Consider the following 18541-nt stretch of genomic DNA (forward strand, 5'->3'; position numbering starts at 1 on the left):
AGCGGCCTACCGAGGAATGTAACCTGAAGTGGCTGTCATTTGGGAAAATGCTTTCGCTCGACCCACGTCAGTCTTGGCAGAGAAGGATCCAAAGCGACATTTGCTCACATTGTGTTCACACCTTCACGTCTGCTACGACAAAACCAAAGTATGGGGGTATGCGAGAAAGTGTGGAAGGAGCCATAAGATTGCAGGCCATAAATAAATCAATACACACTCAGAGCACATAAATCACGAAAAAAAAAACTATTTAAAAAAAGGTCCATCGGGCTTGGGGTCATGAAAAAAAACTCGTGAAAAATAATGCATTTCCATCCATCTGCTGCCATGGGATGGGTGAACTCAGATCAGACCTACTCAGAACAAGCAATTACACAGGGAATTCAAGCACCTGCCTTTCGCAACTCAAGCGCTCACCTCGGGTGAGATAAAGTCTAAGATATTGAGCATTTACAGTTAGTAGGAAATGTACAGCAGTAAGCACAACAGAAGTCTATTTACCCCTTTGACTCTTTGTTACAAGGGGTTATTGTGGGAGGGGAGGAGGGGTGGTGAAGCACTGGCAGTGTCAATCAGTAGTAGATGATGCAGCTCAACAGCTTCTGCAAATATTCTTTTTTAAATGCTCAGTTGTCAAAATTATTTGAAAGAAAGTTATGTTGTCTCAAACTGAGGTTTCATTACGATTTCCTATGTATAACCTCGTAAGCAATTGTACTTTCCAGGGAGCATTTTTACGAATCTTTAAGATTTTACACAAATCCTGAAATGCACAATCCCTTTGAATTTATTTGTTTGCCTGTGTGGCATGCCCATCTGAATACTGCATTCATAATGTCTGGGATCTCATTCTCATATTTCAGATACTGTGTTTATGTCCTCATTGTCTCACAATAGCCTTTTCATTCATGCGAGAATAAGACTTACTTCTCCTTGTGTCTTTGTCTTGCTGTACAACCTTCTTTCTGAGTTCTATACACTACAGGAAAATAACAGAAAAAAAAAATCAGGAATCATCTTATTTTGGATTTTGGTGGAGAATTCAAGAGGTAATCAAATGCTATGCAGTATAACAGAAAGAAAAAGACCAAGACAACTCCAATCATTCATAGCAGTGTCAGTTCCAAAAAGTCTCGAAATATAAATGATGATTACTGGAGTAGTTCCGTCCATGTGTCTGTCACGCTTTATTATCAAGGGTTCCTGCTGTCGGAGAACAATAAAAATGGTACCATTGGGAAAACTAACAATCAGTTCACTTGGATGAGAAGATAATAATCACTTGACTTGGAACGAAAATTTGTGCCCATTTAATCATAAAAGTTCCTGTTTTAATAGCTTGTCTTTTTGTGATGGAAGAAGAAACAATAGGACCTGAAGCTCTAATGAAGTGATTCAAATGTTATGACAGCAGGAACCTTTTAGAATAAAGCTTTCTATTTTGTTCTCTTCCATTCTGCTCGAGCCATTCCATGAGCCTCGATCATGTATTAAAAATAAAAGAACCTTGGATGGGCACGGAAGGAACACACAAAATTACACATAGGAATATTTGTTGAAGCAACAGAATATATATATATATATATATATAAAGACCCACCCACATCTCACCTGTGAATGGAGGGAATAGCCAATCAGCTCTCACCTAATTGACTACACCCAGGTAGCTCGGATTATATAAATGATTGATCCTTCCCACACTCTAGCCAAAGTAGCTGCATAAAGCAACCCAAGAAGACTTACACAAGGTCAGTGCTGATGCTGTTTCGAACCCTTCCCAGAGTTCCTCAACAACTATAAAGATGTTCAAACATAATACACACATGAGAATCCCAATGCCACACCCCAACCCCCCTCAGCTACTGGACTGGTTTCATCGCTTATTGGTGAATCATCAGTGATACCAATGAGGCTCTTAACCATTGAGATTCTCTTGGGTGTGCTATGTGTGAACGTCTTTATAGTTGTTGAGGAACTCTGGGAAGGGTTCGAAACAGTGTTAGCACTTACCTTGCCGATGTCTTCTTGAGTTGCTTTATGCAGCTACTTTGGCTCGAGACGTGTGGGAGGGGTCAATAATTTATATTATCCCAGTCACCTGGGTGTAGTTGATGAGGTGAGAGCTGATTGGCGATTCCCTCCATTCACAGGTGAGAGATGTGGGTGGGTTTTTCTTTATTTATATATTAACTGCTTTTGACATTTGCACGTAGTACATGCTTGGGAGCCTCATTGGTATGTATTGCTGTCTGCTCTATCGCTGATGATTCACCAATAAGCGATGAAACTGGTCTGGTGGCTGAAGGGGTGTACAGCATTCGGATTCTCATGGGTGTGCTTTATGTGTGAACATCTTTATATTTGTTGAGGAACTCTGGGAATGGTTCGAAACAGCATTAGCACTTACCTTGTGTGTCTTCTTGGGTTGCTTTATGCAACTACTTCAGCGAGAGGAGTGTGGGAGGGGTCAATTGTTTATATAATCCTAGCCACTTGGGTGTAGTCAATTAGGTGAGAGCTGATTGGCTATTCCCTCTATTTCCATTCACAGGTGAGAGATGTGGGTGGGTCTTTCTTTATTTATATATTGACTGCTTTTGATGTTTGCACGTGGTACATGCATGGGAGCGTCATGTGTGTACTATGTGTGAATGTATTTATAGTTGTTGAGGATCTCTGGGAAGGGTTCGAAACAGTGTTAGTTCGCACTTACTTTGTGTAAGTCTTCTTGGGTTGCTTTATGTGGCTACTTTAGCTAGAGGAGTGTGGGAGGGGTCAATCATTTTATATATATATATATATATGTATGTGTGTAGCACACAAACAACAACAATCGCAGCCACAATGACAAGAACAACAATGACGTGTTATAAAAGACCATTTTTCCATGTGTTTCACCTCATTTTAAATCCTCATTCACACTCACAGATCGACATGCAATATGTTTGTGAAGTATCACAATCCGTCAGCGAAACGACGGGTATGCCGGCTTGTACTTACAAAATCAGCGAGTATGAAGGATGGAGTGTGGGATAATGTGATAAGAAACCCTTATTTACAGCATATGGAAATAGGAGCATCACCATAATGGTTGTTTCTTTTTTATCCCTCTCCTAACACAAACTGGTACAGAGCTGATAAGCACCAACACTAAATCCTAACTCGCACCAAAGCAGCCATTTCACTTTGGCTCTCTCATAGATACAGTTAAAATGGCACTTTCTTAATATGATTACAAAGTGAGCAATTTTTATCTTATTATTTTAAAAGAAATCCTTATTTTGAGAGGAAACATATTGTACTTAAACCTTCACAGATGATATTTAGTGAAAACCTTACTTTTGCAGCCATTTCTCTGAAGAATAAGCGATGGCTCATTTAACTACGTCTGCAGAACACCATTTGCGACCTTTTGTTTCATATCCTGCAACAATATGTTCAACTCTACGGAGCTGTCCTATCATGCCATCAGCCTGGCCAACTGACAATAATATATTCAGTGACTGAAAAAAAACTTTGTTAAGGCTTTGCCTTTACTTTTGGCAAGCAAATCCTCTGGGAACCTGTATAATCCCCCGCCTGAATTGAAAGGACTGCTTTCGTAACACAGTTAATGCACTTAACAGCAGCGCTCCCAGCCTGCCCGGTCTCGTAGATCCCAATTCGCTGGTGTAATGCCCTTCAGCTAAAGGGGCTTTGTGTTTGCTGGAATGAAGGCTGCTGGAAACCGCCTCTGCCAGGTGCTAAAATGCTGTAGCTCCTGCAATTGCAGGAGGTATTTTCACCTCGGCTCTTTTTAAAAGCGCCCCAGTGCCCACCACATATTTTGAGGGGATCTGGCAGTTTTCGTGCCCAGAGGGCAGGCGGTCAGGCTGTCTATGGCTGTAAAAGACAGCGAGGTTCGCTGCTAATGTTTCAAAGCCACACAAGTGGTGCAGTCTGTTTTATTTTTGTGAATCCTCCAAAAGAAAAAAAAAAGATCTGTGTGCTGAAGGCGAAATAACACATTCTGCACAAACAGCTAATTTGTAAGGACAGTATGTAAATCCTGAGAATACATTTCATTATGTTTTTTTTTTCATCTCATACTGCATACCAAATGTAGGTGATCTATGACTTCCATTACACAAGAAAGAAGTGGAATCACAAAAATTCCCGGGTTTGCTGTGACCAATAAACCAAAGGATGGTTTCCCTGAATAGTGGGAACTTATTCAGTCTTATCAGACACTCTAAAGCGATTTGTGATGTGGAAGACCTGTTACTGTCTGCGCAATTTTAGCAAATGAGGCTGAGATCTTTCTAGACTTAAGAATTATATTTGTGCTCGTAAACGAAATCCTTTGACACCTGTTTAAATCTCTCTTTTTTTTCTCTTCCATTTGAACTCTCACTTGTCTCCTCTAATTTACTACAGTTTTGAATATTGGTCTTTTTGACATTACTCTTCTTTTATTATGTGTATTTCATGTTTGGTGCTAAAGTTCATCTGCTGCCATCAAATAATAAAAATTATTGCTATCTTGTTTTTAGGTTACATGTTCTGATAAATTTGAAAAGCATTACATTTGACAACCAAGAAAGATAAAACCCACAAATTTATGAATAAATTAATAATTTGTGCATGATTGAAACATGAGCATAAATTATACATTATACGATATTAAAAAGCTATGGGTTTTGTTTGATGATGATGGTGGTTCACATTATTGTTTGGTAGGCTGGTGGAAGCACCAGAGCCTTTTATTATTTCCATATTACACCTTGAGAATCTAATTCCGATATATATATATATATATATATATATATATATATATATATATATATATATATATATATATATATATATATATATATATATATAACTGGTGTTATTAATTATTGTAATTATTATTGAGCTGCACCAGGATAACCAAGATGCCCACTCACGTTTGCACTGTCTAACTTAGGTTTGAATCCAGACTCAGTTACAAACTGTTATCCTGGTGATGCGTCAGTGTGCACCATCCCTCGGATGGATGCTAAACCAGTGTACCTGTCTGACAGGACTGATGACCCAATGGTTTCTTTTGCAAAGACAAGGAGAGTTATCGCCGGCACACTGAACAAATTTCAAGTTCCTGCAACCTTCAATCGAACATCAGGTGATACAACCGAGCCTATCAGTTTATTTGAGAATGTAGGAAAAATAGGGGCCATCAGCATAATTATTATGAGGTATTTTATTGCTATTTTTATTATTCTTAATTATTATTATTGTATGAAAATTGGAAGATATTTTATTTTGAAAGCATATATAAGATTAAATTATAAGTTTCCTAAACTGATTATATTTACGTCTGCCACCAAAGGTGAAGGAGGTTATGTTTTCACCGCTCTGTCTGTCTGTCTGTTTGTTTGTTTGTATGTCTGTTTGTCTGTCTGTATGCAGGATATCATAAAGTTGCAGATGGATTCAGATGAAATTTGGTGGGCAGGTTGGGTGTGTGACAAGGAAGAATTGCTTCAATTTTGGTGAAGATCCTAATCCGGATATGGATACAAGGATTATTTAATTTTTAAAGTGATTATTCACCATTAAGAGATAGGGCTAAAAACAAAGTATATATAGCAATGATATTTCAAAATTTTAATGGGCCCCGATATGTTCTCATGGATCAGGCATTACCTGGCAGAGGTACGTGCTCTACTGAACGCCCGATCTAGTTTGAGTTGTTTTTGTTATGTAATTTTCTCAATATTATATTATGCCATGCACTATTTGAAGTGATGATATAATATATCCTGAAATGTTTCGTCATCCCTCCATATTTCACGTTTAGTCCAGCGATTTCAGAGTGTGTGGTGAGTTTCTCTGTTCACACCTTTTAGTCCTATGTTTGAAATAATCTGAAGACTCTGTCTGAGATCCGGCAGAATGTCTTTACTGTGTTTTGCCTCCAAATCGCATGTACCTAACCCATTTATTTGTCATGATCTCACCCCCATGTACCCCTTGTCGAAAGTTCTGTCCTGCCTCAACCCTGCTTCGGTGATGGGAACAAATGGCAACAGTGTCCATGAACTTAAATGCGACTCTGCTGCTCAGCTGCTCCTCTGCATTATCCTTTCAGTCTTCTTAATCAGCCTCACATCTGCCTGGAAGTTAGCAAACATCACTCTCGTCCACAAGGATGGTGCAATTATGGGAAAAGTCATGGAATGTCAAGTTTCTCCATTTTTAAAGCAGCCTGATCTCTGACCATCAGTTTTGATTCTGTTCCGGTCACTTAACGATGGATGTGCTGGTACCCCTCTGCAGAGCAGAGGTCAGGACCATCTCCCTAGACACATCTCGATCATTCGATACATTCTGGCATCCTGCACTGCTTGTTAATCTTTATGTATGTGGTTTACAAGGATACCTTCTTTCCTGTATTTCTGAGTTTTTTTTCCCCCACTCAGTCAAATCAGACTTGATGATGTAATTGTTGAAGCATCCGCTCAGTGTCTGGGAGGTCGATGGTTCAAACCCCGGCTGAGTCATAACAAAGATTTTAAAATGGCACATGCTGCATCCTTGCTTGATGCTCAGCATTTAAAGGATAGAGCACCTACGATACGATAGGTTGGCATCGATGGGCAGGAGGAAATTTCTTCTTGGAAAATGCCCTGCAAAGTGCGGTGAGAAAACCGGTGCCCTTGTTGTGACTTCACTGGCACCCAGAGTACCCCAGGAAGTGACGGTCCTGTATTGTGTTGTCTAACAGTCCTGTATTGTGTTGCGTGTATTCGCCTGTATGTCCATGAGATGTGTGTGTGTGGCAACTCCACAATGAGCCCGATATCCTGTAAAAAATAAAAACAGAAGATTTAAATGTCGTCATGAATGGAATCCTCTTTCTTTTCCCAGTGGAGGCTGAAGTTCTACAAAGCAGTGATGGGCCCAGTCTTGTTCCTCATCTATATAACTGGGCTCTCTGATCCTCTGGAACCCCCTCTTTTGCTTTAAAAAAAAATAACACCACAATGTGTTGTGCAGTACTCCCACCCCATCAATCGGCAGATAGCAGTTTCATCACTCGCTGCTTCTCTGGGAATCATTACGTGCTTGTCTGATATATATATATATATATATATATATATATATATATATATATATATATATATATATATATATATATATATATATATATATATATATATATATATATATTGTATACACAGTGGAGACTTATAGGAGACCAAGTACTAATACACTGAATGGATCAGGACGCAGCAGGACAAAAAGAACCACAGAGGGAGGGGGGAAACACCAACAGCAGAGCCGAAGGCCAAGGCAAAGAGAGGCATGTGAGGAGGAATGGGGCACAGGAAAGGATGCATGGGGTGGATAAGATGAATACAGATGGAAACTCTCAGGAGGGAAAACTGGAAATTTGGAAGGAGGGATTGGGGTGGGTTAACGAGGGTAGAAATGATCATGGTGTTGGATTGGGGATGATCTGAGCTGGTGGTGAACAGTAGTCTTGAAGACCTGGAGGGAAGAATGAGATTGAAAACTATGTGGAAATTGGTTCCACAGGCAGGGGAAAAAAAGGAATAAATGAGTCAAGGTGAGCCGTGATCCTGGATTTAGGTAGATTCACCAGAAGTGGGTCGATGGTGGACCGTGTGAGCCCTGCAGAAACCTGGGGGGATGAAGCACGGAAAGAGCAGAGGGTGCAAGACCAGAAAGGAGGTGGTAGAAGACAGAGAGACCACCAACATATCCTTCCAATAAATAAAATATGTCCTTCAATCCTGAAAAATGTCACAGTCTCAGGGTGTCACTCCAGAAGGATAATCAAATTAACCCAAATAGCTATTTCCATGGTCACTCACTGGATTAATCTCTTGAACTTATCGGCCTCACCATGAACCTTGACCTCTCATAGGCAAACCATATAGCAAGTCTTTGCTTGAAAAAAAAAATCAATTACACAGTCTATCAGGCCTTGTTTTTCAAGCTCACTGGCGTGATGCTCTCCCCTATGGACTGGTGCCCCAGCATCACATCTCTCTCCTGCGTTCATTAGAATATAAAGTTCTCAACATTGTTGGAATATCCAGTGATGAGGCCAAATAACTGTTCATACTCTGTCATTTTGCTCTGCCATTAACCCTAATCTTGTAGAAAATAAGAAAAAGTGACTTGGGGTAGGACATGGTAACTAATGGGGTGGTTAACAATTGAAAACACAATGCTTCACCAAAAATGGTGCACAGACACTGCAGTGTGCACTGACACAATGTCATGTTTAAGAATCTCCTGTTTGGATGTTTGGAAATGATGCTACTGAATTGTATTTTCCTAAATATTTCTGAAAAGCTGCATCACTCTTTGTTGAATTGGGATTATCAACCAGAAAATATTGCTGCACTTAGTCCCTCACAAACAGTGAAGGTTTGCCAGTTAATTAATAAGCACAGACTATTATTGTTATTGTTTCATCAATTATTTTGTATTTTAAAAAAAACATTTGAATGAAATTACAATTTGAGTCTCATTTGGCAAAAAAATAAAAATAAAAATATAAATCTGAATTTATAAGGCAGTGTTAAATATTATAAAGGTATGTTATATTAACTATGAGCAAATACAACCCTTCACTTCGCTGACAGGGATATTAAAGGGAGGGGAGAGAGAGGAGGGAGTGTGGGGAAAGAGGGGAGGGAGGGGAAAGAGGGGAGCAAGGAAGGGGGGAGAGGAGAGGATGGGACGGAGGGAAGAGGAGAGGACAGGATGGAGGGAAGAGGAGAGGACAGGATGGAGGGAAGAGGAGAGGACAGGATGGAGGGAAGAAGAGAGGACCGGATGGAGGGAAGAGGAGAGGACAGGATGGAGGGAGGGGGGAGGCCAGGCTGGAGAGAGGGGAGAGGAAGCAAGGAAGGGGAAAAGAGTTAGGAAGTGGGGGGGGGGAGTGATGCCTCACCAAATGTTGCTATACACTGCAGGAGGGAGGGTGCGAGGAGGGGGTGAGAGATAGAGAAAGACAGAGTGAGACAGAAACAGAGACAGTGAGAGAGAGCGAGAGAGAGCGAGAGAGAGAGAGAGAGAATGAAAAAAAGAGAGAAAGGTGAGGGGTGGAGGTTGGGTTAGCAAGGAAAGTGATATGTTATGCTTAATGACTGAACGCACACAAAAAAAAACTCATGTCAGAACAGCTGTACACACAACAACACAACAGAGTTTGTAATGTTAACCACTGGCACAACTGCAAAAACTTTGATATCCAAGTTTCAGAAAATTTGTGGGAACATTAACCAAAAGTATGGACTGAAAACATGGAATTACCACTCACGTATGACCTAATGATCCCATCGAGAGTGAACATCGAAAACAAAGTGTTGGACCAGATATCATACTTAGGTACAAAAAAGAGAGAAGGCATTGCTGATTGAGGTGTTAATACTCATGATTTTGGACTAAACGATGCAGAAATCAAGAAAATGAACAAACACCAAGACCTCAGGAATGAAGTGAAAAGATCCTGGAAGCTGAATAATGCCAAAGTTGTACCAGTGATAGCTGGAGCTAGAGGAATGATGATGAAGAATCTCACAGAGATATTAAACATCATCCCTGAGAATATTACTATGAACAAACTGGAGTTGGAAGCTGTCCGGGGATCAGCGACGATCCTGAAGAGAGCCCTCAACACAAAACTTTGCGAACAGAAAACTTCACTACTTGGTCCATGAATCGTGACCCCTTTCTGAAATGAAAGTGGATACTTTAAGCCAGCCCTGGGAGGACTCCATTCCACATTCTGAAACCCGCAGAAGTAGATACCAATCAATGACGCACGCACGCACGCACACACACACACACACACACACACACACACACACACACACACACACACACACACACACACACACACACACACACACACACACATACACACACGCACACGCACACGCACACACACACACACACGTGCTTGTCCAATATCGGCAAATTTTCAGGAATCAGCAGGTTTGAGTCAGTGTGATTACTGAGTACATTATGTACTGTCTACAACCCCAAAAACATGAGTAGCTTTAACACTAGTTTTGGGGGAATTTCAATTAATTATTTTTTAAAACAACATTGCATTATAGACGTTTCAAGATGGGCAAAAACATCATTATTTAAAAACAACTGCCAATCATCATGTGATGGGTTAAAAAAACTGGCTCTGCAATTTTGAAAACATGTTAATGTGGCAAATGTTTCGGAAATCATGTGTTATTAGCTTTGAAACTCACAACGGAGAAACTCCGAACGATTCCAAAGCAAACCCAGTTCATATCAAGATAACCAACTGCTTTAGAAACAGTCACGAGGACAAAGGAAAAGGCAATCACTCGTATGCTGCAGAGGTTAAAAGCTAAAACCTACTCGACCTGTACGTCTGTACCTCCATCCTCGCCGCAACAAGGTCGTGTGTCACCCGAGCATACCAAGGTAATGTGTTACCCGAGCATTAATTCTTGATGTCATATGTTCCAGGTGTACCCATCTCCATTAAAGTATCAGTTAAATTTGTTTTTTCACGTTTAAAAGGTACTGGTTGGTTGCCCGCTAAGCTAGATAAATCACTGGGTGAGTAGCCTCCACTCCTGTGTGGCAAACACGGCCTGTTTCAAGTTCTATTTGAAGTCCCCCATGGATAAAGTACACAAAAAGGAGAACCACAAAGGCTTACCTTTTAAATATAATTCTTTAAATATGGATTCAAGTGAAAAAATAACAAAATGTAAATCAAAGATATATCAATCCGAAGAGAATAATACAAAATGTTGGCCAACGATTTTCACTCATCAAACCTACATGAAGGAACTCCGAACACGAGGTCGATGGAGGGTTTGTTTGTTTTTTTTAATGTATGAATGTCGAAGCGATGGGTGGATAATGAAAACACATTACACAAAAATTTTTTTAAAAAGTGATGTCGTCTAAGAATGAAATTGCACAACATTTTCAGCCGGTGAGGCACAACCGAGGGACTGCCCATCATTGCGCAGCTCAGTCGATGTGAGATGTGCAGGATATTTTTTTTAAATATGTATCGATATTGAAGTGATGGGTCGTTTATGGAAGAACAAAAAGGGGAACGTCGTGGAAAATAAAATTTCACATTTTCAGCGAGCCAGCCACCACCGGTTTTGCACCACAGAACAGCACGTGGTCCACAACACACTGGACTGGCCCTGAACGTTGTTCAAGTCAATCGTCATACAGTATTCAGTGACAGTGCGAATATTGTAGAGCACTCGCCAAGTGGCTTAAGCACTCCTACAAAACACCTTAAGAGAAACGGCTCGCTTGGCATGCGATCAGTAATCACCGAACCGTCATGTTAAACATAACATACACTTCCCGGAGACGCCCAAAATATCAAATATGTCCAAATTGGACAAATTAACTTTTTTAGGAATCGAAACTGCTTGTAAGTTCGATTCTGGAGCTTAAGTTTTCGTAATTCTTCTTAATGTAGGAGATTTTCATGGTGATCAGATGTGCGGAAATGAAATAAAACAACAAACGCTGCAGTCTCCGGGTGTTTATAAACATTACAATGTACCCAGAAATTTGTAGGTATGATGATCAGGCATTTGATGATATGAGTGAGGAAAGTGAAAAAAAACTTTATCGTGAAGAAATCATTCCGGCCTTTTCCAAGTGAAGGTGTGGCTGAGCAGGCCAAAAAACATGGCAGCTTCAGACCGCATGGAGAGCGGTGACTGAGGATGCACCGAATAAAGGATATAATTAAATAAGCCATCAATTATCTTCAAAAGGGGTGTTTTAATTAACCCAAACATCCAATTTTCACTCTTGCTCTTCCTTGGGGCTTTTTTAGTATGCATTCAAAGTTTCAGGCTGCTACATTCATGGTTTTGGAGTTATGGAGGAGACACACTGACACACACACACACTGACACACACACACACACACACACACACACACACACACACACACACACACACACTTATTTGTATAGATTTAGAGAAAAATTGCCATTGAAATAATTTAATATCTGGTGTTATTTAAGTCCACAAAGTCATCAAATGTGCTCCTCTGAATCTCTGATCAGTACTTCCCATTAGCAATAAGTGATGTCAATGGTGGATCGATTACACCTTTGTTGGCTGTGATCATGCAGGACAATGGTGACTGTAGAATGACATGCAGCTGTTCGCATTGCAGGAGTGTCACCAACTGAGACCCAGCCAGGTGTTTGCCACAGCAGGCTGCTCAGAGAATGCTTCAATCATTGCACTCCGTGTGCACACTCAATGAGCTGTGCAAGGCAATATGGAAATGGGGGCATACGCGTCGCTTTAACTCGGCATTCTTTCTCCAATTGATGTTGCTCTTTGTTGATGTGTTGACCTCTCCTACCTCCTTGTTCTTCCTTTCCCTTCATCTCCTCTGGCTTTGTTTTTTTGAAATGTTATCTTTTAATTATTATATCGTTTCCTTTATTTATTATTCTCATTATATTTTTTCACCCTCCTCATCATAATCCTAAAATGTCTGTCTTTTCCTCTCATATGTGTCATCTCGATTTCTATCTTTTCTTACAATATAATTATTTTTCCATACTCTGTGATAGTTTGTTCTCATTTATGGTGCATGGGAGGTGCAGCATTTGGTTGTCCATTCCATGTTGCCCTGGGATCATTTAATAGTCACCAACAAACTGAGCTAACAGAACATGGAAACCACATCTGACAAGGCAGATCACCCCTTCCTTTTTTCCTTTAGCCCCCAATCAGATGTCAGCCCAGCTGATGACATTTTGGGTCATGTCCATCCATCTATCCATCTGCCATTCATACGTCCGTGGGGAGCCTCCACTCGAAAATGATAGGATGCATTTCTTTCATATTCGGCACAGGTACGCAGTTATACCTTGGTATTAGGCAAATTAAAATATTTTGGATTTGGAGTCAATTAGGAACTTTGGGATTATTTTTTCCACCTTAATAACTACATCAGGAAATCAATTTTTTAAATTTTTTAATTTCTTACTTTTTCTTGGTCTTCCACTGATTTTCGACGTTGTCACCAAAATTCATTAAGTTAAAAATCGGTGATTTTTTTTTTGTTTTTTATTCGACTTTACATTTTATGGTAAAAGGGTAAAGATCACAGGAGCTGTCATTTCTGTCAAATTTCGGAACTAAAAATTAGAATGCACATCATCAAAATCCATTTCACTCACATTTACAAATGTTCAAATAATTTGTTATTCTCTCATCCAAGGAAAGCTGCGCCAAGGTATAGCAGACAAATGTGCCGTCAAAATAATTCCAGGGCTGAAGTCGTTAAGTACAGGAGCTTTTTGTGCATGGCCATGAAGTGCGAGTTGATTTTCTTTTTCATTTGAATTTGGCCGATTACCATTTGGCTATTCTGGGGCAAATCAGCTCAGCGCATATGTTTTCCACAAAGACCTGCACCCGTTGCAATATGCACGTGCATGCAGAAGCACATATATATATATATATATATATATATATATATATATATATATATATATATATATATATATATATATATATATATATATATATATATATATATATATATAAATACATAAATATATATATATATATATATATATATATATATATATATATATATATATTCTTCTTTCGGCTGCTCCCGTTAGGGGTCGCCACAGCGGATCATCCGTTATGATCCGCATAATGATTTGGCACAGGTTTTATGCCGGATGCCCTTCCTGATGCAACCCTGGTCGCCTCTTATGACACAGGGATAGTATATATATATATATATATATATATATATATATATATATATATATATATATATATATATATATATATATATATATGCACACATGCACCGATTTTATTTTTTTCACGTCTGCTCCTCACTAATCATATCACTTCGTGAACAGTTAATGGATAATCCTAAATCATTATATCAACATTTAAAGGATGATGTCAATGACACTAATTTAACAACACCCTACACTTAACTTCATCTTAATTGCAAATCTCAAAATAGTGGCTTACCTCAAGTAAGAACCTTATTTACTTCAAAGCAATTGATAGGTTTTCCGACCACCCGGATCATCAGCTGGGATACATTCTTCATAGAGGTTTCGACCATTTCAGCCCACAATCTCTCCAAACAGTGGGTCCACAAACAGGGCTGTGGGTTTACATCAGAAATTCCACAACTTCAGCTGTCTCCAGATGGTCAGTCAACTGCGCAAGGCAATCTCACGATTCAAACTTTCTACCGATAGATGTGCACCTTTTTCCTGGATGGTTAAATGCATTATCATATATTCATGCTCATCGCACATTCTGTTATAGAACAATACATTAAATCATGAACACCTTACAGCCTTACCTTATCCAGATTACACACACATTAGCCAGCATGTCTATTATGCTGAACACTGAATTGAGCTGTGAGTCAAACACAGAAAATGTAATTTCATTAAACAGCTGTTATTCAAATATACAGGGTGCTCCAAAAGACAAGGACAATTTTGGTTGTTCATATACGAAGAACCACAAATGATGCAACGATACCCTTTAGTTTATATGATACAGAAACTCATAAAAGTGTGTGCACACCATCAATACACTTCAATGTGAGCTTCGTTTGTAGTGCACAGGAAATCAAGGCGGTACACGAGTTATTGCCTTGTTCGGCTCAGCTGGATTGTGTCCACCAGTGCACGACTGCACGTGCAGCTGTGATCCGAGAATGAAGATCCTGCAGGTTTTCCACTTTGGTGTTATAGACAACATCTTTGACAAATCCCCACAGAAAAAAAAAATCAAGAGGAGTTATGTCTGGTGATCATGGGGGCCAGGCAGGCGGTTGGTCCGTCTTGGCCAATCCAGCGACCTCAAAAGTTTTCATTGAGGACTGCTCAAATAACTACGGCCCAATGAAGGGGAGCACTGTCTTGTTGAAAAATGATATTGGGTTGCAGGTCTTCAATCTGTGGTGAGGTGAACCCTTCCAACATGTTCATCTAAATTGTTGAGATCACTGTATCGTCTGCAAGGAAAAGCAGACCAATCAAGCGTCATGGAGAAGGCCACACCACACATTGACCTTTGGACTCGCGTATGTATTCAATGACCACGTGGGGGTTTTCAGAGCCCCAGATCCTTACATTGTGCCTGTTGATACATGAAAGCAAGCTTTGCCTGTGAACATGACCTTTTTCAGGTAATCTTCATCATCCTTTATGCGAGTCAGCATTTCCAAGGCAAATGCCTAGCGTTTGGGTCAATCATTTAGTCTGAGTTCCTGCAGAATCTGCACCTTATAGGTATAAAGCTTCAGTCTTTTATTCAAGATCCTGTGTACAGTGGTGGTTGGTCGTCCTATTTCCCTGAATGCACATCAAATAGATTTTCTGGGACTTTGTTGAAATTATTCATGCACTTGTGCAACGTCTGCTGCACTTGTGCAACGTCTGCTACACTTGTGCTTGGTTGACCGGTACTTTTCTGTTTTCAGTCTCCTTAAGCCTCTGGTACCACTCTCTGATACTAGTCCGCATTGACGGATTCCTTCCATACCTTGAACAGAAATTACCCTGAACTTGCCTGAAGGATCTGATCTCAAAGAACCATTTTACACACTGACCTTTCTCCTGTGGAGTCGCCATTTTCTTTTACATTCAACCACCAGACCTGAAAATAAAGAAAACTTTATGAGCATCTGTATTGCACAAAACAGTATTATTTGTGGAACTAAATATATGAACAACCAAATTTGTCCAGGTCTTTTTGGAACACCCTGTACTGCTCCAGCCAGGTGTTTCAAGGTTCGCTATGAGGGGAAGTGCTCAGGTTCCTCCTGAACACCTGGTCCGTAGTCCACCAGCTGCTGATAACTCTGCAGTTTGGCGGGTTACTAATGAACCAAAGGTTACAAAGGTTACCTTACCTTTGGACGAACACACCAAGGGGGTTTTGTGCCCTCAGCGCACACTCAGATTTCTGCCAAGTGATAGAGTAAGTGTATGCTGGATAACAGAGCAAATCACGTGGGGTCGAACTTCCTGGCTAACACGATTTGTGGACGAAACTGGATCAATGGAGGAAAAGACACTACAAATTGGGTATGTTTACAATAATAACAATTTATTTATAGAAAGGGTGAATAAAAGTACTTGTACAAACAAGGGTTTTTTTTTTTTTACAATGAAGATATGTATTGCAGGGAAAGCAAGGATTGGTGAGGTGCAGCCAAATAAAACACAATTACATACAAAGAAAAGACAGAGCTAAAGTACAGAGCGAAACCGTTATAATACTTATACTGTCATTTCATTTAACATGATCCGCATTCAGAAACACTCCCGAGTAAAGTTAGACAGCAAGAAAGATGAGGGAAAGTACGAGGTGTTTGCGACCTCTCAATTACCAGGTGGGGTTGATGAACTCGCGTGGACCAGTTGCTGAGGAGTGGGAAGGAGGAGAAAAACTGAGGGTGCCTTAGGTGCGTGGTCTGAGGAAGTGCAAGTGAGGATGTGGTGATGTGCAAGTGAGGAGCAGAAAGGAAACTCTAAAAGGTGAATATCAGTGGGGCTGCCCTGAAGGGGATAACTGTTCTGAACTTGCCCGGGTAATCGCTGATGCTCCTTTTATGAATACGTGTCCACAGCAGACGAGACATAAAGAAAGAAGAAGAATGTGTGAGAAGACAGCCGAAGGAGGTGTAAGAAAGTCTGTAAGTTCTTGGTTTGGCCCTATGACCTGGCTCAATCTGGATCTCTCTCTCGCTCAGCACTCTGCTCCGTGAGCTCCATTCGTTTCCACCATCAAGCCAATATTGATCATGCGAATCAATGAGATCTGTGTCTCTTTCTGTGTGGAGTGCACAGCCGATAATAATCCCCTGACGAAAGAGGAATTTAACAGTGGATCAAATGGAGGGATTGAATTTTTCCAGCACCCCCATTGGTGCACGCACACTCACCCCAGTGCTGTCCCCGCCCACACGAGGGTACAGCTGCGAAGATGGCCTAATTCACCTCTAGTCCTCGATGGAGCTCCACACTTAACATGGCACTTGGGTGTTTGGTCATGCTCTCCGTGTGCGAACATGCACCATACACCAAATGGGGGCTGTAATTTAGCGGAGTGCTTGAGCTAACCATACGATGTTGAATGAAGTTCAGTGTACACTTGCACACTCTGAGTGAGAAGCCTGAACATCCAGATCCAAGTGTGCTTCATGGTATGTGCATCCATGTTCCCTGTTACTCCAGAAGGGAGTGGGGGTAGTTGGTGTTGATTGTGTTTGAGGGGATGGTAGTGACAGTGTAGTGGTGTCTATGATGAGGTGTTGGTTTTGGGAGTGTTGGGGTTCTCATTGGGTGTTGTGCACATGTGGATGTGGTGTTTGGGATTGAGTGTTGTTTGTTGCTCACCTTGTCCAGCAGTTTGCACCATTCAGTTTTCGCCATTTGCATCAGAGGTGTATATTGTGTGGATATGTTCACCGTCTCGCCAGTTAGACCACCTTGCCGGCTCTTCACATGCCACACTTCCAAAATCAACCTGTGTCATTTGTTAGATGTCGTGTCTCGGACACAGGTCCCATCAAAGTCAAATTTGTGGCCAGATTGCAGCAATGACGTGCTATGGCTGACTGGGTCACCATTCCAAGCTTAATTGCTATATCATGTTCATCTTGTTGTTTCAAATTTCTTCCAGTTTCACCAATGTAGAATTGCTCACAGTCTTTGCATGATGAATGGTAAACTACTCCAGATTTATCACCAGTTGGTATTGGGTCCTTAAATTTTGTGATGACATTACGGATGGTGCATAGAGGCTTGCAGGCTACGCCAATCCGTGAGCCACATACTATCCTGCCGATCCTTTCAGAAAGGCCCAGATAGTATGGCAGTACACAGTGCCCAAGTTTCTGGCTCCTTCCGCCATTCAGTCCTTTTTGGTTCTTCCTAGGTGGGGATTATTCCCGTGCTGTACCCATTTTTGAGTAGGACTCCTCAAACTAATCTGATCTCGTTCATTGCCTCGCCTTTGAAAGATGACAGCATCCATGCCCGAGCTGCTAAGGTCTGTGCTGCACTGTGTTTGTGGGAGATTGGGTTGCAGGAGTTAAACTACAGCAATCTGCTGGTGTGGGTTGGATTCCTGTAAACCAACGTCTCGAGGAAGCCATCAGGCTTACGGTGAACCTCCACATCCAAAAAGGTCAATTTGCTTTCGTTTTTCTATTTCGATTGTGAAGTTAATGCTGGAGAATACCTTGCCAAGCTGTACCAGTTGGTGGTCTACCATGTTTGTATGCACAATGACGAAGGTGTCATCTCCATATCTGTTCCAGTACCTCAAAGAAAACTTGCTACCTCGCTTGCTGAGATTTCGACGCCTGGTGGAGAGTTTAGAGACAAACAACATAATGCGAGCCACGGGGTTTAGTTTTCTGAGACTCAGAATTAAGGCCGGACATCGCAGACATCGACACCTCATTGAGGTTGGTGAAGTT

General features: G+C 40.8%; 1 long non-coding RNA gene across 1 annotated transcript in view; it reads left to right on the plus strand.

Moving 5' to 3' along the window:
* Positions 1 to 6843, plus strand: part of LOC147017063 (uncharacterized) — a 58772-nt gene extending 51929 nt beyond the window's left edge. Inside the window, exons 3-4 of the long non-coding RNA XR_015049322.1 lie at positions 5046 to 5143; positions 6005 to 6843. This is a non-coding gene — a long non-coding RNA (uncharacterized LOC147017063). The remainder of the gene's footprint in view (positions 1 to 5045; positions 5144 to 6004) is intronic.
* The last annotated feature ends 11698 nt before the right edge of the window (positions 6844 to 18541 follow it).

This window comes from Eptatretus burgeri, chromosome 11 (assembly GCF_056783735.1).
Source record: "Eptatretus burgeri isolate ZD-2024b chromosome 11, Ebu_testis_v1, whole genome shotgun sequence".
Classification (NCBI taxonomy): domain Eukaryota; kingdom Metazoa; phylum Chordata; class Myxini; order Myxiniformes; family Myxinidae; genus Eptatretus; species Eptatretus burgeri.